Source organism: Oncorhynchus clarkii, chromosome 18, assembly GCF_045791955.1.
Source record: "Oncorhynchus clarkii lewisi isolate Uvic-CL-2024 chromosome 18, UVic_Ocla_1.0, whole genome shotgun sequence".
Taxonomy (NCBI): Eukaryota; Metazoa; Chordata; class Actinopteri; order Salmoniformes; family Salmonidae; genus Oncorhynchus; species Oncorhynchus clarkii.
The window spans coordinates 37,035,839-37,063,432 of record NC_092164.1 but is presented as its reverse complement, the minus strand read 5'-3'; the positions used below and the strand labels follow the sequence as shown (position 1 = coordinate 37,063,432).

General features: G+C 44.4%; 1 protein-coding gene and 1 non-coding gene across 2 annotated transcripts in view; one reads left to right on the top strand and one right to left on the bottom strand.

The window, feature by feature from the left end:
- The window catches only part of LOC139373416 (microtubule-actin cross-linking factor 1, isoforms 1/2/3/4/5-like), a 283,532-nt gene that overhangs the window by 187,176 nt on the left and 68,762 nt on the right, over positions 1-27,594 (bottom strand). The gene's annotated exons all lie outside the window — the stretch shown is intronic.
- Positions 2,530-2,603, top strand: trnaa-ugc (transfer RNA alanine (anticodon UGC)). The gene has a single exon. It is a non-coding gene; the product is annotated as a tRNA-Ala (tRNA).

The window sequence follows — 27,594 nt, the reverse complement described above, 5'->3', positions numbered from 1 at the left end:
ATAGATATAGACAGGGGGACAGGGGGTAGAATAGATATAGACAGCATGACAGGGGGTAGAATAGATATAGACAGCATGACAGGGGGTAGAATAGATATAGACAGCATGACAGGGGGTATAATAGATATAGACAGCATGACAGGGGGACAGGGGGTAGAATAGATAGACAGCATGACAGGGGGTAGAATAGATATAGACAGCATGACAGGGGGTAGAATAGATATAGACAGCATGGCAGGGGGTAGAATAGATATAGACAGCATGACAGGGGGACAGGGGGTAGAATAGATATAGACAGCATGACAGGGGGTAGAATAGATAGACAGCATGACAGGGGGACAGGGGGTAGAATAGATATAGACAGGGGGACAGGGGGTAGAATAGATATAGACAGCATGACAGGGGGTAGAATAGATATAGACAGAATGACAGGGGGTAGAATAGATATAGACAGCATGACAGGGGGTATAATAGATATAGACAGCATGACAGGGGGACAGGGGGTAGAATAGATATAGACAGCATGACAGGGGGACAGGGGGTAGAATAGATATAGACAGCATGGCAGGGGGTAGAATAGATCTAGACAGCATGGCAGGGGGACAGGGGGTAGAATAGATATAGACAGCATGACAGGGGGACAGGGGGTAGAATAGATATAGACAGCATGGCAGGGGGACAGGGGGTAGAATAGATATAGACAGCATGGCAGGGGGACAGGGGGTAGAATAGATATAGACAGCATGGCAGGGGGACAGGGGGTAGAATAGATATAGACAGCATGGCAGGGGGACAGGGGGTAGAATAGATATAGACAGCATGGCAGGGGGTCCTTGAGTTACTCAGCCCTCACAGAGAACCGTGTGTGTGTGTGTGTGTGTACACAATATGGACGTGCATGCATTGCATTTCTAAACTGTTCTCCTGCATGTCAACGCTAATGTTACAGTGGCAACAACTTCTAACCGAGCTGCTGTCCAAGACAAGATTGACCAAAACACATAAAAGGTCATAGAATCCATTTAGAATCACATCGAGATGAATAGTTAGTGTGTGTGTGTGTGTGTGTGTGTGTGTGTGTGTGTGTCACCGTGAGTTTGGAAAGGCCAGGCCTATATAGAGTAGCAGTGGGCATAACATCACATAGTCACCAGTATTTTAGGGAAACAGTTGGAGACATCGCGATACCCCAGTTGTCTAGCTTGTGGTTTCCACTAGGACTGTCACATGCAAGTCTGTTCGGTGAACCTCTAGTGTTAAATTACCCACCGTCCTCTCTGCCCAGGGCCAATCCACCGATCACACGTCAGAATCATAGAAACACCATATCTACCTGCTTAAAAACCAAAACCCTGAGATGAGAACTAGAAGTGTGGCTTATGGAAAGTGAGAAAACCAATACCGAGACAAACTAGAGAGAGAAAGGCCTAATAAGGGAAGTGTCAATGTTTTAGCGACAGCCACAAATCTGAGGTCAAGAGTTTAAAACCACCACTGTGGGACAGACGAGACCGATGTGTGTGAGGGGTGAACAGTTACACAACACTCAAACACACAATCCCTTACACTCTAGTGGAAGAGCCAGACTAAACACTGTCAAAATGGGCTTGATACTACGTCTCCAATAGTTAACAAAAACGGTAGAGCTACATCGCAATCGGACATTCGTTGATCTTAACCTCACCACTAATAACCCCTGCAATAATTATCCAGAACTCTAAGAACGTCTGAACTTCTGATTTATAGAGCTGACGAAAGACTATCAAAAATAAATCTGATCTGTGCGCAGACCAAACTCTCACATCAGTCATTTCTGAAGTGGGTGTGACTTTGTTTGTTGTTGGAGGGGGGAGGGGGGTAGCTTGTCCTGGGCCTCATTACTTACACTGACATGCATGAGATGAGAGTACTCAAGTATGAAACAGCCAACAGGTACACACATACAGGAGTACTGTAAAACACATAAAATAATGAAGTGGGATGTGATTACCTCAGCTAACCTCGCTCGGCTTGATTGCCTGTAAGTGCAAGACTCAGCTAAGGAGGGGTTTGAATCCACTACCAAGATGAGATTATCAAAGGAAATAGCCAAGGTCAGAGGTCAGAAGCGCACAAACACAGGCGCACACACTTTGTCTCTTGACAGGCGGATGCACATTGAGTGAATGAGCAGAGCAGTGTGTGCAAAAGACTGGAGGCCAAGAGGTCAGGGCCTCTAACGGGGGTCTGTTTCAAAGCCCCTCCACCGGAATAGGAAATGTTTACGGCTGTGTGTGTGTGTGTGTGTGTGTGTCTACATAAAACTCCCAAATAACCAAGGAATTGAGAGTGACTCATTGGACAAAGAAGGCATGGAGATGTCAGACTACTGTACGCGCATGGCACAGAGAGATACTGGAGGGAAAGAGAACGAATGAACGAACAAACAAAAAATGGAAAAGTGAGAGATGAGAGAACGAAAGGAGGGAAGAAAGAAGAGAGGAGATAAAGGGAAGGTAGAGAGGTGGTAGAGAGACACACAAAAGGTTGGTCCGGTGTGGCTCAGTTGGTAGAGCATGGAGCTTGCAACGCCAGGGTTGTGGGTTCAATTCCCACGGGGGACAAGTATGAAAACGTAGGCACTCACAACTAAGGCTCTCTGGATAAGAGCATCAGCTAAATGACTAAAATGTAAATGATTTTATAAGGCTCTGCACTCTAATGGCCGGTTGTGAATAGGGTTGCACATTTTGGGGAATATTCAGAGGTGGAAACTTTGTGGGAATTAATGGAAATATATGCAAATCAATATTAATACCATTTTTTCATTGGATACATTTACCTTATCATAAGTAGACATAATTGCAATAGAAATAAAAAACAAATTTAGTGACAGATTGAACTTTAATTAAATGAGTTGACTCTTCACATGGGACGATTTCACTGAACAACAAAAGGGAATATTGAATGATCCATCACATCCCCCAAAAACATGTTCAACATACATCTGTAAAATGATAGTCTAGAAACTAAAGCGTTGGTTGTCTTCCTCTCAGGCTTCCATGTCTTCTCCCTGGACCTCCTCAATGTCTTCCTCTCAGGCTTCCATGTCTTCTCCCTGGACCTCCTCAATGTCTTCTTCTCAGGCTTCCATGTCTTCTCCCTGGACCTCCTCAATGTCTTCCTCTCAGGCTTCCATGTCTTCTCCCTGGAGGCCTCATCGTCACTGTCACTTTCCAATCTTGTTGAGGACGGCTCATTGTCAGGCTCAAAAACCCTCAAATTTGCCCGGATGCTGAGATATGTTGGCACGACTGCCATATCGCATCTCCATCCCAAAGCCCTTGCTTGGAAGTGTACTTTGCCAGACTGCCAAGAACCTTGCCCTCATCCAGGCCAAGGTGGCGAGACACGGTAGTGATGACACCATAGGCCTTGTTAATCTCTGCACCAGACAGGATGCTCTTGCCAGCATACTTAGGGTCCAACATGTACTCTGCTGCGTGTATGGGCTTCAGGCAGAAGTCTTCACGCTTTATGATGCATTTCAGAACTGCAGTTTCCTCTGCTTGGAGCAACAGTGAAGTGGGCAGGGCAATACGCATTTCTTCTCTTACATCTGTAAGCAGAGTGAACATCAGACAGGATGTCATTGTCTCCCTCAATCCGTGCAATGGCTACTGCTATTGGTTTCAGGAGGTTCAGGCTGCATACCACTCTCTCCCAAAATACATCATCCAGGAGGATCCTCTTGATGGGGCTGTCCATATATCGGCAGAATGTGATATGGCCATTTCTTGGAGAGACTCCTTCCCCTCCAGGAGACTGTCAAACATGACACCACCACCCCAACTGGTGTTGCTGGGCAGCTTCAATGTGGTGCTCTTATTCTTCTCACTTTGCTTGTTGAGGTAGATTGCTGCTATAACTTGATGACCCTTCACATACCTAACCATTTCATTAGCTCTCTTGTAAAGTGTATCCATTGTTTTCAGTGCCATGATGTCATTGAGGAGCAGTTTCAATGCATGTGCAGCACAGCCAATGGGTGTGCTGTGAGGGTAGGACTTCTCCATTTTAGACCAAGCAGCCTTCATGATCGCAGCATTGTCTGTCACCAGTGCAAATACCTTCTGAGGTCATTGACTGCCTTCAGCTCATCTGCAATGTAGAGAGCAGTGTGTCTGTGCTCTTGTGGAATACTGGTTGAGGGGTGGAGATGATGTAGTTAATTATTCTTGCCCACGAACATTCGACCACCCATCAGAGATGATTGCAATACAGTCTGCTTTCTCTATGATTTGCTTGACCTTCACCAGCAAATGAGTAGATAAAGCGTGTCTGGTTGGAGAGTGGTATGCTGGGTGAAGAACATTCAGAAATGTCTTCCAATACACATTGCCTGTGAGCATCAGAGGTGATCAGTTGCATACACAGATCGAGCAAGACATTCATCAGCATTTATGACTACGTTCCTCCATTGAGTAAAAAAAAATGATTCCAGGAGGACCATGAGCTGTTGCTAGCGATAAGGTGTCTGATTCATCATTTTCACCTCGAATAGAAGTAGAGGGACTTTTGTCCCTTTGTAAGATAAATGTTTTAAAATGAAACATGTATGGAAATAGGTGAATTAACACTTCTCAGTTAGCAGGCTCAAGCAAGCTAAAACCCATACGGTAGCAAAAAACTAACTAGCAGAAATTGTTAACACACTTTGCGGTAGGCTGCTATTTACTAGTTAGCAAATAAATAATGTATGTCATATAAAATCTATTCACCCCCACCCAGTATTGTAATCAAAACTTACGAGAAAGCATGTAGTCCTGGGCTCAGACAGTGTAGTAGTGTGGGCTCAATAGCATCTCATTAGTGTGCAAGATGTTGAGAATCAGCTGTACATGTGATGGAAGAATGCACTGCACATGTGATGGAAGAGTGCACTTTCCATGCAGAGGGTTACACTTCTATTGAATTCGGGATAGTTTAACCAAAATATACCACAATAAATAGAATTGCTTTTTTGATGAATTTAAGCAAAGTTCATGGAAAATTTCAGGAAATGTCCCAACCCTTTGTAACCCTAGTTGAGAATGACCCGTTTCATACAGAGACCAGAATCTCACACGAGAACCCCCCCCCCCGCACACACAAATTGTTCATTGTGACCACTGACCAAAGTCATGAAGGTCCCTGCTATTCGCACTTCCAATTCCAACATTATCAGTCCATTGTCTTCCTTTCCATTCTTTCATTTTCCCCAGGTCTCGTTCCCTCTCTCCCTCCCCCTATAGGCCGCTAAATTGCTTGAGTCTGCAGCATCATGTAGGATAGGGAGTCTGCCAACAAGGTCACCCTGACATACAAGACCACACACACACACACACACACACACACGACACAAGCCTACATCCATTAACTGAAAAACACCCCTAGCCCATGCCCATGAGGAAAGACCGTACTCACATGTACACTGTGTATGCACATTCAAAAAGGCACACACGACATGAAGAGCTGGAGTAAAAATGATTTGCCTACATTTTATCTATTCAAACCTTAAGGTTTGGAGAAATTTCCCCCGTGCTCCATATTTTGTTTCTCATTGTCGTCTTCCGTTCCCATCTTTAAATAACCCACAGGAAACATGATAATGACGGCAGCCTGAGGAAGAGGTGGATATGAGAGGGAGGAAGAGGATGAGACAGCAACAGCGGGAACATGATTTAACTGGCCTTGGCATGTCTTGTCAGTACAGCTAAAAAAAAAAAATATCGTAAAAAGGAAGTCACTCTTTCCCCGTCCTTCTGTTTCTCTGTCGGTCTGCCTTCCGCTCACCCATGCTCTCGGCTGGCATCCCTCCATCCCTCTCCATCTTCTACCCGTCTCATCCTCTGCTTTTTCCCTGCCTCTTCCTCCTTCATGCGCTGCGGTCTGCATAACTGTGGATCAAACTAGCCCTTGAAATACCAGTCTCCAAATACAGTAGACTAATAGCAATGTGGAGACACACAGAGGCAAACCTAAGCAATACGGTTCAAAGAGAAATCGCAACAATGTATTAATGGGCCACACGGCTGGTCGTGTTCCATTCCGTATACTTCTCCTGAGCACTCCAATTGTGCCCACAAGTATATACTTAATGGAATACATTCTATTGGTGTCCAGTCCAGTCACCAGCTGTGTGGCCCTGACGCATCATCACAGGGCGCCCCCACAGTTCCGCAGTGAACCCGCGACCCCTTCATCGCTGCTATAAGCACAAACACTTCCTGTAGAGGAATCTGAGCCAGCTGGAGCCAGCCAGAGACTTTCCCTGCTCCATACTGTTCTATTCAATACGCCTGCTTGCAAGTTAGGAAAAACTGAGAAAAGGGGGAGAACAGGATCTGATGGCGTGGGGGGGCCAGAGTTTTATACAACAGGGGTTATAGAGTTCAGTTGAATCCCACTAGTACAGTAGGATAGTGTGTTGTAAGTGTGTAGCCTGTGGCATAGTATAATGGAGTATGTTTTAGGCATTGAGTAGCACAAAAACTAAGGCTAATTTACACAAAGCCTCAATTTCTCTCTCCAGGTTCATTCAAATGACAGAAGGTCCCTGTAATACCACATTCTACAGTTAGGGGGCAACATGGTTCTATTTACAGAGGGTACACAGGCCTAAACCCACAGTGACAGAAAACAAATTCAGCAGTTAGGCCCATTTGCTCTTATCTCAGTTCTCCCTCTTCTCAGTAAACTGCAGCCATTACGAGCAACACAAAACAAACTGCAACAGGATCAGTTATAAAAAAAAAGGTACAGATAGCTAACATGAAGCCAATTCAAATGGCGTCACTAGGTAAACATATAGGTCTACGCGTCACACTCTCTAACAGCAGATGCACAGAGAGAGATAGGGATGGAGTCTGGAGCCTAGCACACAGCCTGCTGCTAATATAACACACTTCTTTTCAGACAGTGAGAGGTTAAAATCCCTGGGTCAACCAGGCAGAAGCACTCCCAGACAGAGTGGAAGTCTGCATCATTAGAGCATGCCTAATCACACACAAGAGCTAATGAAGGCAGGGGGGTTGGTGTTAATACCATCTTTGACATGTCGGAGAGAGATACTGTAGCCTACGGTTCAGGAAACAAAACCTCTGACATTAACGTTGTCGTGTGCGTCGTTACTTGAATTGTCTTGGGATGTTTGTGACATCGTTCAATTTACATACCGTAGGCCTATTTCAAAAAGGGGAGTTTCCCGAACACTCTGTGTGGCATAGAGAATAGTGTTGGCGACATCCACAGCCCGCAATCAAGGCAACAGGGAGGCATTTACAAACCAACCATGCAGAGTGGGATGAGGGCGGGAGCACGTTTTGACAGGGGTAGTAAAAGGCTCCCTACACCGGTCGTCCAGTGAGACACAGGCGCTGTTAAGAGATGACAGCAGGAGATATGGGCCCCCCGGTAAAATGTTGTTGGAACTCAGGGTTGGGAGTCAGGGTTGGGCTGAAGAGGGTACACTGGGGTGACAAATGAATAGATTGATCTACTCTGAGGAGTGTTACCCCTAGGAATACTGATCTAAGTTCCGTGTTGAGGTTTGAGGCCCTAATGGTTAAGGTTAGGGGAGGGTAATATGATCCTAGATCAGTGATTGTGACTAAGGGCAACTTCTACCTGGTTACAGCGGTAGAGATTACAGAGAGTATGAGAAAGGCTTTGATATGGATTTCAGGTCATGTCAAAAATGAATTTCTGAAATATTACACTCAGAGAAAGCTCTCATATTCATTGCTCATGCAAAATGAGAGAACAGCTGTAAAAAGCCCCTGAATAGACTGATTTGTTGACGGACACAGCCACCATGAGTGAGGACGAGGGGCGCCGGAGGAAAGGGCATGGGGGACGGACACGAGAGAGACGCCAGGACACAGAGTGATAATAAACCAGTGGTGAGACTGGCGTCAGGAACACCCGTCGAGTCACTAGGCTACAGAACAAGGCACCACAGACCCTGACAACAAGTAGGCCCGTTCACATTGAGAACACAGCTACGCTCACGTCACACACATCAATACCTTCGGCAAGGACACAGAGAGACTGAGGGAGAGAGAGGTGGTGAGTGACAAAAATTTCTTAGCAAGGGCAGAGACAGAAAGGTAGAGAGGGGTCACACACACAGGCCTTGTTTACAGGAAACAGCCCTGCAGTTTGACTGTGCTCTCCAGGGCATGCAGCTCATCCAGCTCAGTAAAGGGAACAAAAATAATCTCATGAAGAAACCCAGTAGACCATTATAGGCCTCACCTGGAGGTCGAGCCAGCAGGAAAACTAAGGTCATGTTCATTAAAAGGCACCAACGTTTTAAAACACTTACCTCATTGGACAAGCCCAAGACATCCCCCTCTCCCCGTTTGTCTGTTTTCGTCCATTCGGTGCCTGATGAACGGGACCAGGTCTACTGCCCTGCTGCCTGTCAACTAGATGACCTCAGAGGAGGCCAAGTCATTAGAGTGTGTACAGTGTCATAACAGGGGGGCCAATCTGACAGAACTGTGTCAAAATAGGAGAGACCTCAACAGTGCACCCACATGCCCCATTAGGTTGACCGTACGCCGCCTGACAGTGCCTGTCAAAACAGGTCAAAAGTACCTGGGCAGGCAGGCACCAGTGGAGAGACTCTGCGATTTCACCACAGTGTACAGATGAGCCAGGTACACTTCACCTGGGTCGTCTACTTGCACCGACTTCGCTGATTACTTCTGTACTGAGGAAACATGTACTTACTACGACTGCGATATGTGGTTGTCTCACCTAGCTATCTTAAGATGAATGCGTAGACTGAAAAGATTTGGCATGGGTCCTCAGATGCTCAAAATGTTCTAAGGCGTCACCATCGAGAGCATCCTGACGGGTTGCATCACCGCCTGGTATGGCAACTGCTCGGCCTCTGACTGCAAGGCACTACAGAGGGTAGTGCGTACGGCCCAGTACATCACTGGGGCCAAGCTTCCTGCCATCTAGGACTTCTATACTAGGCGGTGTCAGAGGAAGGCCCTAAAAATCGTCAAAGACTCCAGCCACCCCGGTCATAGACTGTTCTCTGTGCCACCGCACGGCAACCGGTACCGCAGCTTCTAACCCCAAGCCATAAGACTCCTGAACATCTAATCAAATGGCTAGCCAGACTATATGCATTGCCCCCCCCCCCCCTCTCTTTTACACTACTGCTTCTCTGTTATTATCTATGCATAGTCACTTTAATAACTTTACCTACATGAACATATTACCTCAATACCGGTGCCCCCGCACATTGACTCTGTACTGGTACCCCCTGTATATAGCCTCGCTATTTTACTGCTGCTCTTTAATTATTTGTTACTTTTATTTGTTACTTTTTTGGGGTGGTATTTTTTCTTAAAACTGCATTGTTGGTTAAGGGCTTGTAAGTAAGCATTTCACAGTAAGGTGTATTCGGAGCATTTGACAAATACAATTTGATTTAACTGAGTCACTCTGGATAAAAGAGTCTGCTAAATAACTAAAATGTCAATGTAAAAAGTGTTCATTAGGGCACAGCACAGCAAAATGGTTTCAAACATTTTACAACGGGAAAGGAAAACAAGCGTTTCTTATTGGACAAGTACAGGTAGTAAGTACTCTTTCCCCCCTCATTTCACTCCGTTTTGTGACTACTGAACAACCCTGGGATATAACCAAGCTGCCCCTGTTGACCTGACTCTCTCTCACTCCCCCATTGACTCCTATGGTGCCGTCTCAAAATATGGGTAGAGGATTCCCTCCTCTCCTCAGGGCAAGGGTCATGTTGGTGTCGTGATGGTGGTGTGCGTCAGTCCTTGTTAGTGTGTCTGTGTGTTGGTGTGTGTGACACTGAGTCAGAGGAGCCGAGGCACCCAGGCAATGGTATACAGTGCTGTGGGAAAAAATAGAAAGGGGGCAAATCATTTCTCTACTTTTGCATAAATTTGATACTGAATGTTGTGAGATCTTCAACTAAATATAGTATTAGATTTTAAAAAAGGGAACCTGAGTGAACAAATAATACAACATACTTATTTATTTTATTTCATAAACAAAGTTATGCAACACCCAATGGTACTGGGTGAAAAAGTAATTGCCCCCTTACACTCAATAACTTGTCGTGTCACCTTTACAGGAAGTCTTGGGTTGGAGTCATTGCAGCCAAAGGTGGCACAACCAGTTACTGAGTGTAAGGGGGAAATTACTTTTTTACACAGGGGCAACGGTGTTGCATAACTTTGTTAAATAAGTATACTTTTATTTTGGTTATTTGTTCAACCAGGTTCCCTTTATATAATACTCGGTTTTCATTAAAGATCTGACAACATTCAGTATCAAAAATATGCAAAACTAGAGAAAAATCAGAAAAGGGGGCTAATGCTTCCTCACTGCACTGTAGCTCAGGCTCAGAGACGGGCCTGGTACATTTCCTCTGCAGGTCTAATACAGCAGCAGTACCTCTATCCCACTGCTGCCTACTGCAGTAGCACCGTCACTGGGGACAGGAGGGAGGAGAGGAGGGAGGAGAGGGCCTCTATGGATGGTGGGAATGGGGGGAGGAAACAGAGGAAAACGGAGCTGTTGGACCCTTATCCAAACCCCTTTGGTTTTAGAACCCTCACTTAAATCACAGGTTAATGAGCGGGGGGGGGGGGGCGAGAGAGGGAGGGTGAGACCAAGTGAGGGAGACCGAGCGAGGGAGACAGAGTGACGGAGAGACAGACCACTACAGAGGGCAGGAGGTGGTTAAGAGGGTACAAGGGGTGTGTGAGAGTGAGAGGGAGAAATAAACAGAATTAAGGGCCGTGAGAAGAAAAAGAGGGAGCAAGAAAACACTTGGTCAGAGGATGGGAAAAGACGAAAGCGAGAAGAAAAAAAAACAAGGCAATAAAATGAGGAGTGGAATGGGGAGTATACAAAAACACAGGGTGACACTGGAGATAACCAAGGTAACACAGGCTCTCATTTTAACCCAGCTGTTCCCTGTCACCATGGTTACTCTACAATTAGGCCCCCGCCCTTTCTTGTCAGGCACTTGACCTGACCTCATAAAAGTTGCAATTATGGCCTATCAGGTCCTCAGGGGCGTTTACTACAATGCCTGCTGAGAGATGGGTGTCCATGACACAATGACGCTCATGGTAACGTTGGTAACGTATACTCTGATTTGGGATCAGCTCTTCCTGAGTAAAGTCATCATTATACCCATTGAGTTTAGTGGCAAAAACTGGCTCTAGGAGGAATAGTGGTCACAACGGCCAGTTACCAGGATTCAGTGACTCTCCACCATGGGACTGAGTTTTACTTTTGTTTTATGAGATCAAAGGTCACCTACGTTGTTTACCACCCGTGTGTGTGTGTGTGAGTGTGTGTGTGAGTGTGTATGGGTTTCAAAGTAAGGCCATATAGGCCCAGATAAGGGTGGAATTCAGAGCATTTGCAGAGTTAGTTAGCATTAGATGAGAGCTAGCTAGTGCTTACCATTGTTATGGTGTGTGAGAGTCAGAGAGCAGAGGCCATTGTATTGGGTGTGCTCAGTGTCGTCGCAGTCACGCAAAACACAGAGCGATGGGAAAGGACTCCCAAGAGTGACCCTCCAACTGGGAGACAGGGGAAGAAGGCTCATATCTCAATTACAGTGTGTGAGAAAAGTGTTTGCGAGTAGTGGGCTTGTATCAAACACTGTATGTGGGCACATTGATGAACATTTGTATTTGCATTCGTGTGATGCGTATCCGTTACAGATCGACCGATTAAATCGGAATGGCCGATTAGTTTGGGACGATTTCAAGTTTTCATAACAATAAATCGGTAATCTGCATTTTTGGACACCGATTACATTGCACTCCACAAGGGACCTGCGTGGCAGGCTGACTACATATTATGTGAGTGCAGCAAGGAGCCAAGGTGCTAGCTAGCATTAAACTTATCTTATAAAAAAATATATAATAATCTTAACAATCACTAGTTAAACTAGTACTATCGTCAACCATGTGTAGTTGTCTAGCGTGTCCTGCGTTGCATATAAATCGATGCGGTGCCTGTTAATTTATCATTGAATCATAGCCTACTTCGCCAAATGGGTGATTTAACAAGCGCATTTGCGAAAAAAGCCATGTGTACCTAACCATAAACATCAACGCCTTTCTTAAAATCAATACACAAGTATATATATTTTAAACCTGCATATTTAGCTAATATTGCCTGCTAACATGACTTTCTTTTAACTAGGGAAATTGTGTCATCTCTTGCGTTCTGTGCAACAGAGTCGGGGTATATACAACAGTTTGGGCCGCCTGGCTCGTTGCGAACTATGAAGACTATTCCTTCCTAACAAAGAAAGCCAACTTTGCCAAACAGGGAATGATTTAACAAAAGCGCATGTGAAAAAAGCACAATCGTTGCACGAATATACCTAACCATAAACATCAATGCCTTTCTGAAAATCAATACACAGAAGTATATATTTTTAAACCTGCATATTTAGTTAAAAAAGAAATTCATGTTAGCAGGCAATATTAACTAGGCAAATTGTGTCACTTCTCTTGCGTTCTGTGCACGCAGAGTCAGGGTATATGCAACAGTTAGGGCCGCCTGGCTCGTTGCGAACTAATTTACCAGAATTGTACATAATTATGACATAACATTGGAGGTTGTGCAATATAACAGCAATATTTAGACTTATGGATGCCACCCATTAGATTAAATACGGAAAAAGCTCCACATTTCACTGAAAGAATAAACGTCTTGCTTTCGAAATGCTAGTTTCCGGATTTGACCATATTAAATGACCTACGGCTCGTATTTCTATGTGTTAATTATAATTAAGTCTATGATTTGATAGAGCAGTCTGACTGAGTGGTGGTAGGCAGCAGCAGGCTCGTAAGCATTCATTTAAACAGCATTTTTCTGCGTTTGCCAGCAGCTCTTCGCAATGCTTGAAGCATTGCAATGTTTATGACTTCAAGCCTATCAACTCCTGAGATTAGGCTGGCAATACTAAAGTACCTATTAGAACATACAATAGTCAAAGGTATATGAAATACAAAATGGTATAGAGCACATATGTCAGAGTCAAGGCCCGCGGGCCACATCCGGCCCGCAAGAAGGTTTTTTACGGCCCCTGGGATGATCTTGATTTATTATTAGAACCGGCCCGCAGCAAGCCGGCAGCCCGCAGATCTTTTACACGCACCAATACTACATTTCCCACAATGCAAAGGTGACGCACCGAGCAGTAGGCTGCTTCATTTCAATATTTATTGGCACAGCAGTCGTCAGCATCACAGTAAAATTAACTTTCAGATACCCATCAAAAATGGCAAAACGGAAGGTGGATACTGAGAACCGGGGGTTTCAAACAAGGTGGGAGTCGGAGTATATGTTCACGAAGGTAGCTGGAAAACCTGTGTGTCTTCTGTGTGGAGAAAGTGTGGCGGTACTGAAAGAGTATAATCTGAGACGACATTATGAAACGAAACACGCGGACAAAAACAAGAATATGGACATGGAACAAAGGCTACAAAAGGCAGAGGAATTAAAACGAGGCCTCAAATCTCGACAGGCTCTGTTCAAAAAAGCCAAATCACAAGGCCAGGCTGCTGTCAAGGCCAGTTTTATTTTGGCAGAAGAGATCGCTAAATCAGCCCGGCCATTTACGGAGGGGGATTTCATCAAAAACTGCATGATTAAAGTTTGTGACGAAGTTTGCCCAGAAAAAAGGCAACTCTTTTTAAATGTGAGTCTGAGCAGAAACACCATTGCCGAGAGAGTAGACCAGTTGTCCATCAATCTAAAAGAGCAGCTTGTGAAAAAGGGAAAAGATTTTATTGCATATTCCTTGGCTGTGGATGAGAGCACCGACATTTCTGACATTGCCCAGTTGTCAATTTTCATCCGCGGAGTGGACTCCAACCTAAGCGTGACAGAGGAGTTTTTGGCTTTACGTCCTATGCATGGCACAACTACGGGGCATGATTTGTATGAAGAGGTGTCAAGATGTGTAAATGAGATGGAGCTGCCTTGGGAAAAACTCGTGGGTTTGACAACCGACGGAGCACCTGCGATGTGTGGACACAGGAGCGGACTGGTGGCGAAGATACGGGAAAAGATGCAAGAGGAAAACGCGACAGGTGAGCTGACAGCTTATCATTGTATCATACACCAGGAAGCGTTGTGCGGTAAAGCCTTGAAAATGGAGCATGTAATGAGCATCATCACGCGCACAGTTAACTTTATCAGAGCCAAAGGTTTGAATCACCGCCAGTTCAAGGCATTTCTGACGGAGTTAGAAACGGAGCATGGTGATTTGCCTTATCACACAGAGGTGCGATGGCTAAGCCAGGGAAAGGTGCTTCAAAGATGTTTCGAGCTTCGTGAGGAGATTTGTCTGTTCTTGGACAGCAAAGGGAAAGACACAACACAACTCCGAGACGAAATGTTTCTGTGTGAAATGGCTTTTCTGTGTGACATTACGAGTCATCTGAATGCAATAAACTTGCAGCTGCAGGGTCGGGATCGTGTCATCTCTGATATGTACAGTACAGTGAAGGCATTTAAAACCAAACTGACTCTGTGGGAGACGCAGATGCGGAAAGAAAATTTGAGCCACTTTCCCAGCTGCCAGACCATGAAAGAGAAGCTCTCTACCAGTGCGTTCCCGAGCACACAGTTGGCTGATAAAATAGGTATGCTTGCCGCTGACTTTCGACGCCGATTTGCTGACTTTGAAGCACAAAAAAGCAGGTTGGAACTGCTCGGTAACCCATTTGCTGTTGACGTGGAAAGCTCACCACCAAACCTCCAAATGGAGTTGATTGACCTCCAATGCAATGATGCACTGAGGGCAAAATATGCGGCAGTGGGTGCTGCGGAGTTCGCCCGTTTCCTCCCCGGCACAATGCCCCAGCTGCGCATCCAGGCTGCTCAAACGTTGTCTATGTTTGGCAGCACATACCTGTGTGAACAACTGTTTTCTTTGATGAACCTGAACAAAACATCACACAGAAGTCGACTTACTGCTGAACACCTCCACTCAATTCTGAGGATTTCTTCAGCTCAGAGCCTTACCCCGAACATTGATGAACTTGTGGAAAAGATGGGACACCACCAAGTATCACCCTCAACCTCAAACAAGTGAACTTTACTGTGCAATCACATATTTAGAGTTTTTACTCAGTTCAAGTTTAAAAGTTAAAATTTAATATTTGTTTTCACTGCATGTTACTTCTCCTTAAACAAAGTGTTGTTTTTGATTAATAGATTTTTGCACTTTATTTTTTTGTATTTCAATCCAATTATATTTTAAAAATATTTCAGTTGAGTGGATGATAGAAAATTGCTATTATTGTTTTTTCTTTGAAGTAAATTTAGCCCACTTTTGCTAAAATAGAAAATATAGTCTACTGATGGTGCCTTGAATACCGGTTTCTTTCATTTAATGTTCATGTTATGGGGATATTTATATAAAGGAAATTTGTCTTTTGTGTCTGTTGAAAATTAAAGATTACTGACAGAGCCATAAGAAAATATTGCTTTATTTATCTGATCATATTGTAATATATTTGTTAGGTTTTCAGTAGGTTCAATTAGGTTCACTAGACTATATGCGTCATTTAAAAATTTTTCAATGAACATTCGAACAGTCCGGCCCTCGTCTTGTAGCTGATTTTTTTATTTGGCCCTCCGTCCATTTGACTTTGACACCCCTGGTATAGAGGGAAATAGTCCTATAATAACTACAACCTAAAATGTCTTACCTGGGAATATTGAAGACGCATGTTAAAAGGAACCACCAGCTTTCATATGTTCTCATGTTCTGAGCAAGGAACTTAAACATTAGCTCTTCTTACATGGCACATATTGCACTTTTACTTTCTTCTCCAAGAAGAAAGTATTATTTAAACCAAATGTAACATTTTTTTGAGACTAAATTGATTTTATTGATGTATTGTATTAAGTTAAAATAAATAAGTGTTCATTCAGTATGGTTGAAATTGTCATGATTACAAATATATAAAAATCGGCCGATTAATCAGCATTGGCTTTTTTTGGTCCTCCAATAAATCGGTATTGAAGAAAATCATAATAATCGGTCGACCTCTAGTATCCATTGTGTCAATTAACATGTGCAGTTGGGTGTGTGTGTGTGTGTGTGTGTGTGTGTGTCTAAGAGATCTACTACAACCTCCGATGACCCTGTGTCGCCTTCCCGCCACACGGTCTTTTTCACGATCTTCACACACGTCCCATTGGCTAAGTGACGGAACGGAAGACAAAAACGGCCGCGCCGGGGTGGTCTTGGAGGGGAGAAGGATAAAGAAAGAGGGAGGAGTGGAGAGGCGGATCAAGAATAAAGAAAGGGATTCTGTCCCACACAGTAATGCGGAAAATGATAAAATCGGCGAGCTAATTACCGCGCTGAGTCAGGTACGTTAAGGAGAGGTGGTCCCGTTTTAAGGAGCTTGTTGTGGCACATTGAGGGTTTTAGTTCTGAACCGGCTGGAGAGCTAGAGGATACGGTGGGGCTGGGCTTTGTTTGAAGAACACCGCTGGTATGGAGAGAGCTAACAACTTAGGACAGGAGTGAGTTAGGAGAGGAAAGAGAAGTATGGTAGAAGGAGAGAAAGTGGAGAAAGAAAACTAACAGTTGAAGACAGGAGAGAGAGCGAGAGAGAGAGCGACCAAAGACCTAACATGGGAATCAGAGAAATGTGTGGGACAGAGAAGGGAAGAGCGAGGTGCTGACCGACCAGCAAAAAAAAAACACATTATGGGTCAACAGAGAGGAGTGCAGAGATAGATCGAGGGCAAGTGTGTCAATGGTGCCTGAGCATTTTTGTGCCAATGTCTGTATTATTGTCAACGTTTCCTATTGATGGCTGGCTCAGTACACAGCCTCCTCCTCATTGGCCACAAGGCATTGTCATGTCAACAAAGCCCCTTTGAGGGAGGGTGTGAGAAAGGAAATAAGGGAGCGTAACTGAGAGGAGTGATAGACGAGGGAAAGACAGGAGAGAGAGTCAGAGGGGAGGGTGAGAAGGGATTGGGTCCAGTGGGAAAAAGAGATGAGTGGAAAGAGAGGAAGAGTAGAGAGAGGTGGGAGGAGAGAGATAAGAAGGGATTGGGGGAAGAGGAGAGAAACAAACAGGAGGCCCCTCCATCCTCTATCTATCCTATGGCCTGATAACGAGAGGGCTCAGATTCTGCAGCCTCACTCACTAAGCAAACATTACAAGCATGCACGAAACACAAATGCACTGGATACACAAACACACAACCACCAACAGATATATAGTATACTCATTAACTGGACAGAGGACGCACACATACACACTGTATTCCCGCTATATTCAAGCACTGCTGTACAAGCAGCACACACACAGATATGCTGTCACACCAATACTGAAAGAAATCCCTATTTTCCAATTTCGGCCTCGCCAACGTATCCAAGTTTAATATTATTATAGTATTCGTCCCCAATTTTGCACCGCCCTATAGGACTCCCAATCACGGCCGGTTGGGATACAGCTTGGATTCGAACCAGGGTGTCTGTAATGGAAGCTCTTGCACTCAGATGCAGTGCTTTAGACCGCTTGGAAGCTGATGTACCACACCTGCTCTAAAGATCTGTTGAAAAGGGTCTTAATCCACACGCTTTCTCTATCCCCTCTCTTCCCTCTTACACACACTTCCTCTGTCAGTATCCCTCCCTAGATCTGAAAGCCTATAAATTGTGGCTAGGCTGGTATCAAACTGTGATAACACTACGTTTCGCACGCTGCCGTTTGCTTAGAAACAGGAAGAAAACAGGAAACTGGACGGACACGCTTCCCTTCCTTCCCTCCCCTCCGGCCTCCCAAAAGGCCAGGAACACAGTGTTCCTACTGGGTAAAATTACACAGCATAGCAAAACGCTTTGCAACGGAAAACGAAAACCAGTGTTTCTTATTGGACAGGTTACGGTAGTCCGTCTACCGTTTCAATTTGTTTTGTTCCGTTTGGTGCCTAGTGTATACGGCCCAGTTCATTTAAAACCAAGGTTCTGTTCAAATAGTTCCAATGTGTCCTATCCTTCCTTAGTCCCTTTCTTGAAGCTCCAGAAAATAAAAATACTGTAGGTTTTTAAACCACAAATGCCACTTGTAACCAGTAACTAAATTAACTACACTCTAAACCGACCCTTGACCCTTATCCTACATTCCGAACACAAATTAGTAAGTAACCTACATCATTGGTTGTGAAACATGGCCATGTAGGCTTCAGAATACAGGCTAGAAGGTAGAAGCATGCCTAGCAGGCTTAGCTACCTAAACAAAGTGACATAGGTCTTGTAGCAGGAACGTACTGAAGCTAGCCAAGGTATTGTTGTTGCTATGGTCCTTTAAGAGAAGTGTTATTGTTGAACAACATCGCCCTTGGATCCCTTTCAGTTCATTGTTCTATGACACACTTTGTGTATCACCATTACCACCGGTGACACATACATTAACTGTACAGCAGGTCAAAGTTTGACAAGGTGTTTTATGGGTCATAATGGGTCTTTAATTCATGAATTTTGAGATGATTATCTGTCAGTGACTCAGCGGTGGACAGAATGTGTGTGTGCGTGCTGGGTGTGTGTATATATGTGTGCTAGGGCCCGGGACGAAAGGAGTATCGCGATGCTCGTTAGTATCGTGGCAAGGAAACAAAACACAAAGAAAATGTATTTTGAAAAACAGCCCTAATGTTGGAAACAAACATGTTGTTATCCAGAGTCACATGTATTTTCCAAGTTAAAGAACAGCAGATTTTTAAAGGACCAAAGAGTTGCACTGTATGTCTGCTTTGTGTTTGCTTTGGAAAAAATATTGCGATATCGTCACAGCCCTAGTGTGTGTGTGTGTGTGTATCATCTGTGTCAGCATGGACAGAATGATATATTGTCCTCAGATCGATAAAGCAATGGCCTTCAGGTCAATAAAACAAATTGAAGAGGATTTGGGATTGCATTGAATCAGACGGCATTCAGCTGCACCAAATTGCATTTAACTAAACTGCATTCTGTACACTGACTGGGCATTGGACTCAAACAGAAGATACAGTGCCTTGCGAAAGTATTCGGCCCCCTTGAACTTTGCGACCTTTTGCCACATTTCAGGCTTCAAACATAAAGATATAAAACTGTATTTTTTTGTGAAGAATCAACAACAAGTGGGACACAATCATGAAGTGGAACGACATTTATTGGATATTTCAAACCTTTTTAACAAATCAAAAACTGAAAAATTGGGCGTGCAAAATTATTCAGCCCCTTTACTTTCAGTGCAGCAAACTCTCTCCAGAAGTTCAGTGAGGATCTCTGAATGATCCAATGTTGACCTAAATGACTAATGATGATAAATACAATCCACCTGTGTGTAATCAAGTCTCCGTATAAATGCACCTGCACTGTGATAGTCTCAGAGGTCCGTTAAAAGCGCAGAGAGCATCATGAAGAACAAGGAACACACCAGGCAGGTCCGAGATACTGTTGTGAAGAAGTTTAAAGCCGGATTTGGATACAAAAAGATTTCCCAAGCTTTAAACATCCCAAGGAGCACTGTGCAAGCGATAATATTGAAATGGAAGGAGTATCAGACCACTGCAAATCTACCAAGACCTGGCCGTCCCTCTAAACTTTCAGCTAATACAAGGATAAGACTGATCAGAGATGCAGCCAAGAGGCCCATGATCACTCTGGATGAACTGCAGAGATCTACAGCTGAGGTGGGAGACTCTGTCCATAGGACAACAATCAGTCATATATTGCACAAATCTGGCCTTTATGGAAGAGTGGCAAGAAGAAAGCCATTTCTTAAAGATATCCATAAAAAGTGTAGTTTAAAGTTTGCCACAAGCCACCTGGGAGACACACCAAACACGTGGAAGAAGGTGCTCTGGTCAGATGAAACCAAAATTGAACTTTTTGGCAACAATGCAAAACGTTATGTTTGGCGTAAAAGCAACACAGCTCATCACCCTGAACACACCATCCCCACTGTCAAACATGGTGGTGGCAGCATCATGGTTTGGGCCTGCTTTTCTTCAGCAGGGACAGGGAAGATGGTTAAAATTGATGGGAAGATGGATGGAGCCAAATACAGGACCATTCTGGAAGAAACCCTGATGGAATCTGCAAGAGACTGGGACGGAGATTTGTCTTCCAACAAGACAATGATCCAAAACATAAAGCAAAATCTACAATGGAATGGTTCAAAAATAAACATATCCAGGTGTTAGAATGGCCAAGTCAAAGTCCAGACCTGAATCCAATCGAGAATCTGTGGAAAGAACTGAAAACTGCTGTTCACAAATGCTCTCCATCCAACCTCACTGAGCTCGAGCTGTTTTGCAAGGAGGAATGGGAAAAAATGTCAGTCTCTCGATGTGCAAAACTGATAGAGACATACCCCAAGCGACTTACAGCTGTAATCGCAGCAAAAGGTGGCGCTACAAAGTATTAACTTAAGGGGGCTTAATAATTTTGCACGCCCAATTTTTCAGTTTTTGATTTGTTAAAAAAGTTTGAAATATCCAATAAATGTTGTTCCACTTCATGATTGTGTCCCACTTGTTGTTGATTCTTCACAAAAAAATACAGTTTTATATCTTTATGTTTGAAGCCTGAAATGTGGCAAAAGGTCGCAAAGTTCAAGGGGGCCGAATACTTTCGCAAGGCACTGTAAGTAAACAAAACCGACCCACAATGAAAAGGGGAGTTATATCGACTTACGCTGAACAATGCTAAAATTAAACAAGATCATGTTAACTAGAGATTTAAACTAACTTGAGCTGAGTCACATCAACAAGTAACTTTTATATACAAAAGTATGTGGACACGCCTTCAAACTAGTGGATTTGGCCATTTCTGCACACCCGTTGCTGACAGTTATGTGAAAATAGAGTACACAGCCATGCAATCTCCAGACAAACATTGATAGTAGAATGGCCTTACTGAAGAGCTCAATTCAAAGTGGCACCGTCAAAGGATGCCACCTTTCGAAAAAGTCAGTTTGTCAAATCTCTGCCCTGGTCTACTGTAAGTGCTGTTATTGTGAAGTGGAACCGTCTAGGAGCAACAACAGCTCAGCCGCAAAGTGGTAGGCCACACAAGCGCACAGAACGGGACTGCCGAGTGCTGAAGCGAGTAAAAATAGTCTGTCCTCGGTTGCAACTCTCACTACCGAGTTCCAAACTGCCTTTGGAAGCACTGTCGGCACAATAACTGTTCGTATGGAGCTTCATGAAACATGTTTCCATAGCCGAGCAGCCGCACACAAGCATAAAATCACCAAGCATCGGCTGGAGTGGTGTAAAGCTCGCCGCCATTGGACTCTGGAGCAGTGGAAACTCATTCTCTGGAGTGATGAATCACGCTTCAACATCTGGCAGTCCGACGGACGAATCTGGGTTTTGCGGATACCAGGAGAACGCTTCCTACCCCAATGCACAATGCCAACTGTAAAGTTTGGTGGAGGAGGAATAATGGTCTGGGGATGTTTTTCATGGTTCGGGCTAGGCCCCTTAATTCCAGTGAAAGGAATCTGAACGCTACAGCATACAATGACATTCTAGACAATTCAATGCTTCCAACTGCGTGGCAACAGTTTGGGGAAGGCCATTTCCTGTTTCAGCATGATAATGCCCCCGTGCACAAAGTGAAGTACATTCAGAAATGGTTTGTCGAGTTTGGTGTGGAAGAACTTGACTGCCCTGCACAGAGCCCTGACCTCAACCCCATCAAACACCTTTCAGATGAATTGGAACACCAACTGCGAGCCAGGCCAAAATCACCCAACATCAGTGCCTGATCTCACTAATGCTGTTGTTGCTGAATGGAAGCAAGTCCCCGCAGCAATGTTCCAACACCTAGTGGAAAGCCTTCCCAGAAGAGTGGAGGCTGTTATAGCTGCAAAAGTGAGGACCAACTCATTATTAATGCCCATGATTTTGGAATGAGATGTTCGACAAGCAGGTGTCCACATACCTTTGGTCATGTAGTGTATATTGAACTACAATAGAACGTATTGACACAATGAACTAAACTTTACTGACCTTTCCATTTGTGTTAATTTAAGTAAATAGATGTCAATATTGCACTGACCACATTGAACTATAGTAGAACCCATTGGCAGGAACCACAATGGTGTGAACTTGACGAACAAGAACTGGAAAGTGAAACTGTGAAAAACAAAAAGGAAAAAAAAGAGGAAAAAGGCTAAGGAGGACGATGACACTGGGTGAGGGTTGAATGAGAGAGAGAAGAGATTGAAAAAGGAGCGTGACAGAGCGTGGGAAGAACAGTCGGACTGAGTCAGCTGGGAAGGAGCACACCACGTTGCGCCATGTCGCGGAGCCGGCGTGGCTGGGGGAACAGGATTAAGGTGTCAACGACCGCCTATCCTTTTCTCTTCTTTTACACTTGCTCTTCCCTCTCTTTACGCCATTGTCTCATCATCCTTCAACTGCATCTCCTCTCTTCATCCATCCCTCCTTTTCCCTAGCTCTTTCAAAATGGTTCTCAATACGGTTCTCTCCCTCCACAAATGTAATGACTTCCCTAAATGGTTTCTTCTACTAAACTTCTCCTCCCACTGCTCCTCCTTTTCCCTGTCTCTTTCTTTTCACCAGCCACTTTTGCTCCCTCGCCCCTTCCATCTCTTCTCCTCCACCCTCGCCCACACTCTTAAGCCATTGCCACATAGCTCACACAATAGATCTTGCCACTGCACACACACGGCCCATAATTACACCCTCTCTGCAGAGGGAGGACCAGAGTTATAAACTGAGACACAGATAGGAGTGAATCATCGGTGAGCACGCAGAGAGAGAAAGGAAGCCACAGTAAGCAGGGTGTTACGGCGAATGAGGAGAGGAGTGTTCCAACCGGGTCATGCACAAAGCAGCAGTAAGATCTTGTCATCAGAGTTAAACAGAGGAGAAAGAACTGCCAGTGTTACGCAATGGGAATCAATGGGCATCTATCCAGCTAAGCTACCAATTGGCAGGTTAACGTTTTTCCCCGTCATGAATCTTGTTCTGTAGGTTGTGCAGCGGTCACTAGCTGGCACAGCCACAGTCATAAAATCACATTTAAAAAAAACTGACCCTAACCACAACGCCTACCCTAATGCCTAACCCTAATTTAAACAGAAAACCGTTTTTTTTTTTTTTTAAGTACAAATATATTTATTTAACTAGGTAGGCTAGTTGAGAACAAGTTCTCATTTACAACTGCGACCTGGCCAAGATAAAGCAAAGCAGTGCGACACAGAGTTACACATGGAATAAATAAACATAGTTAAACAAACATACAATAGAAGAAAAAAAAAAGTCTATATACAGTCGTGGCCAAAAGTTTTGAGAATGACACATTATTTTTCAAAGTCTGCTGCCTTAGTTTGTATGATGGCAATTTGCATATACTCCAGAATGTTATGACGAGTGATCAGATGAATTGCAATTAATTGCAAAGTCCCTCTTTGCCATGCAAATGAACTGAATCCTAAGAAAACATTTCCACTGCATTTCAGCCCTGCCACAAAAGGACCAGCTGACATCATGTCAGTGATTCTCATGTTAACACAGGTGTGAGTGTTGACGAGGACAAGGCTGGAGATCACTCTGTCAAGCTGATTGAGTTCGAATAACAGACTGGAAGCTTCAAAAGGAGGGTGGTGCTTGGAATCATTGTTCTTCCTCTGTCAACCATGGTTACCTGCAAGGAAACGCATGTCGTCATCATTGCTTTGCACAAAAAGGGCTTCACCGGCAAGGATATTGCTGCCAGTAAGATAGCACCTAAATCAACCATTTATCAGATCATCAAGAACTTCAAGGAGAGCGGTTCAATTGTTGTGAAGAAGGCTTCAGGGCGCCCAAGAAAGTCCAGCAAGCGCCAGGACCGTCTCCGAAAGTTGATTCAGCTGCGGGATCAGGGCACCACCAGTACAGAGCTTGCTCAGGAATGGCAGCAGGCAGGTGTGAGTGCATCTGCACGCACAGTGAGGTGAAGACTTTTGGAGGTTGGCCTGGTGTCAAGAAGGGCAGCAAAGAAGCCACTTCTCTCCAAGAAAAACATCAGGGACAGACTGATATTCTGCAAAAGGTACAGGGATTGGACTGCTGAGGACTGGGGTAAAGTCATTTTCTCAGATGAATCCCCCTTTCCGATTGTTTGGGGCATCTGGAAAAAAGCTTGTCCGGAAAAGACAAGGTGAGCGCTACCATCAGTCCTGTGTCATGCCAACAGTAAAGCATCCTGAGACCATTCATGTGTGGGGTTGCTTCTCAGCCAAGGTAGTGGGCTCACTCACAATTTTGCCTAAGAACACAGCCATGAATAAAGAATGGTACCAACACATCCTCCGAGAGCAACTTCTCCCAACCATCCAGGAACAGTTTGGTGAAGAACAAGGCCTTTTCCAGCATATTGGAGCACCTTGCCATAAGGCAAAAGTGATAACTAAGTGGCTCGGGGAACAAAACATCAATATTTTGGGTCCATGGCCAGGAAACTCCCCAGACCTTAATGCCAGGTGGACAAACAAAACCCCACAAATTCTGACAAACTCCAAACATTGATTATGCAAGAATGGGCTGCCATCAGTCAGGATGTTGCCCAGAAGTTAATGGACAGCATGCCAGGGCAGATTGCAGAGGTCTCTCAAAAGAAGGGTCAACACTGCAAATATTGACTCATTGCATCAACTTCATGTAAATTGTCAATAAAAGCCTTTGACACTTATGAAATGCTTGTAATTATACTTCAGTATTCCATAGTAACATCTGACAAAAATTATCTAAAGACACTGAAGCAGCAAACTTTGTGGAAATTTATATTTGTGTCATTCTCAAAAATTTGAGGGGTGTGAACAGTTTGTGTCATGAACAATGCCTGTGCCTATAGAAATAGACGTGGGATGTTCCCCAATGCTGGAAGGGGGACCCCACCCCCCAGAGTGAAAAATAGCCCTACAGTCCTGCTGACTCATACATGAGCTTTTGAGGGGGTAGCTAGTGGGGCTACCCTCTCATGCAGCCTTGTTTATGTTGGCCAAGTCTACCAGTAAGCCTATCATGGAGTGCCACACCCAGGTGGCATGACACAGATATACCGAGAAGAGGTCTTATCTTGCCCTTCACATCTGGGTTACTGGTACTCCACTGAGCGCCAGTGTCGGTCTGTGCCTCCAATGACTGACCTCAAAAATCTGCCTGTAGCAACTTCATGTCATAACCGGGGTCATTAGTGCTGTACTGAGAGAACGCGGTGTGTGTGTGTGTGTGGGGGGGGAATACACTGGATGCTACTCACAGATGTGGTTATTTTGTTCTCTACAACTGGTCCAAGATCAGGGTTTGTTGTCAATTTGTTTATCTCATAGTAGTTACGGTTCAGACTGGGTTAAGGGAAAGCTGACCCTGAATCAGTGTTTGCGAAAAGTAGCAGAATCCATGGCTGAGTGTCCTCTCCTGACGTAAGATTAAAGCCTTGCTATTGACACTCCATGTAACATCAGCTTTGCAGCTGAGGAAAGCAAGTTTGTCGCCCTACACAGGTTATAAGCTGTAGTGTTATCTGTACCAGGAACTGAGGTATTAACAGGTGATGGGAAGTCATTACTGAGTTTAAGAGACGGTGTTTAATGAGATTTGGGGATATGTGCGGTCTTACAAGAGGTATTGCGGTTCTGTAGTTGTCGTCAGACGCAACCATGTGGGCTAGAAATGGTCATGGAACTCACCCAGATTGTCAGTAGATTTCAGGGAAAATTTGAGAGGAGACGGAGTCTTGTCAGAATTATGCAGTCTATTTAAGGCCAACGCGGACTGGCCTTATATGGAGTGATGCATCAGAGTCAGTAACGCTGTGAAGAATGTGTGTGTATTTGTGAACGTGTGTGTATTTGTGAACATGTGTTAATGCGCACACATGTGCTAGTAGGCTTGTGTAATGGCGTATGTCTGTCCGGTGTATTGAGAGGGATAGATTAAGCTAAATCAGGGTTAGTAGATTACAGGACAACAAGTAAAGACCAAGTGGCGACACAGACTACCAGGCAAACACACAAGGCCGTTTGCATACCTGCTGTGCACTTCACAGATGCAATCTACAGTGGGGCAAAAAAGTATTTAGTCAGCCACCAATTGTGCAAGTTCTCCCACTTAAAAAGATGAGAGAGGCCTGTAATTTCAAAAAAAATAAAATCCAGAAAATCACATTGTAGGATTATTTATGAATTTATTTGCAAATTATGGTGGAAAATAAGTATTTGGTCACCTACAAACAAGCAAGATTTATGGCTCTCACAGACCTGTAACTTCTTCTTTAAGAGGCTCCTCTGTCCTCCACTCGTTACCTGTATTAAATGGCACCTGTGAACTTGTTATCAGTATAAAAGACACCTGTCCACAACCTCAAACAGTCACACTCCAAACTCCACTATGGCCAAGACATAAGAGCTGTCAAAGGACACCAGAAACTAAATTGTAGACCTGCACCAGGCTTCGAAGACTGAATCTGCAATAGGTAAGCAGCTTGGTTTGAAGAAATCAACTGTGGGAGCAATTATTAGGAAATGGAAGACATACAAGACCACCGATAATCTCCCTCGATCTGGGGCTCCACGCAAGATCTCACCCCGTGGGGTCAAAATGATTACAAGAACGGTGAGAACCACACCGGGGGACCTAGTGAATGACCTGCAGAGAGCTGGGACCAAAGTAACAAAGCCTACCATCAGTAACACACTATGCCGCCAGGGACTCAAATCCTGCAGTGCCAGACCTGTCCCCCTGCTCAAGACAATGCTAGACCTCATGTGGCTGGAGTGTATCAGCAGTTCCTGTAAGAGGAAGGCATTGATGCTATGGACTGGCCCGCCGTTCCCCAGACCTGAATCCAATTGAGCACATCTGGGACATCATGTCTCACTCCATCCACCAACGCCACAGACTGTCCAGGAGTTGGCGGATGCTTTAGTCCAGGTCTGGGAGGAGATCCCTCAGGAGACCATCCACCTCATCAGGAGCATGCCCAGGCGTTGTAGGGAGGTCATACAGGCACGGAGGCCACACACACTACTGAGCCTCATATTGACATGTTTAAAAGGACATTACATCAAATGTTGGATCAGCCTGTAGTGTGGTTTTCCACTTTAATTTTAAGTGCGACTCCAAATCCAGACCTCCATGGGTTGATAAATTTGATTTCCATTGATTATTTGTGTGTGATTTTGTTGTCAGCACATTCAACTATCTAAAGAAAAGTATTTAATAAGAATATTTCATTCATTCAGATCTAGGATGTGTTATTTTAGTGTTCACTTTATTTTCTTGAGCAGTGTAGAACTTTTTGGTAAAAACTCAACTCGTTGTGTTTGGAGGACAAAGAATGCTGCGTTGCATCCAAAGAACACCATACCTACTGTGAAGCATGGGGGTGGAAACATCATGCTTTGGGGCTGTTTCTCTGCAAAGGGACCAGGACGACTGATCCGTGTAAAGGAAAGAATGAATGGGGCCATGTATCGTGAGATTTTGAGTGAAAACCTCCTT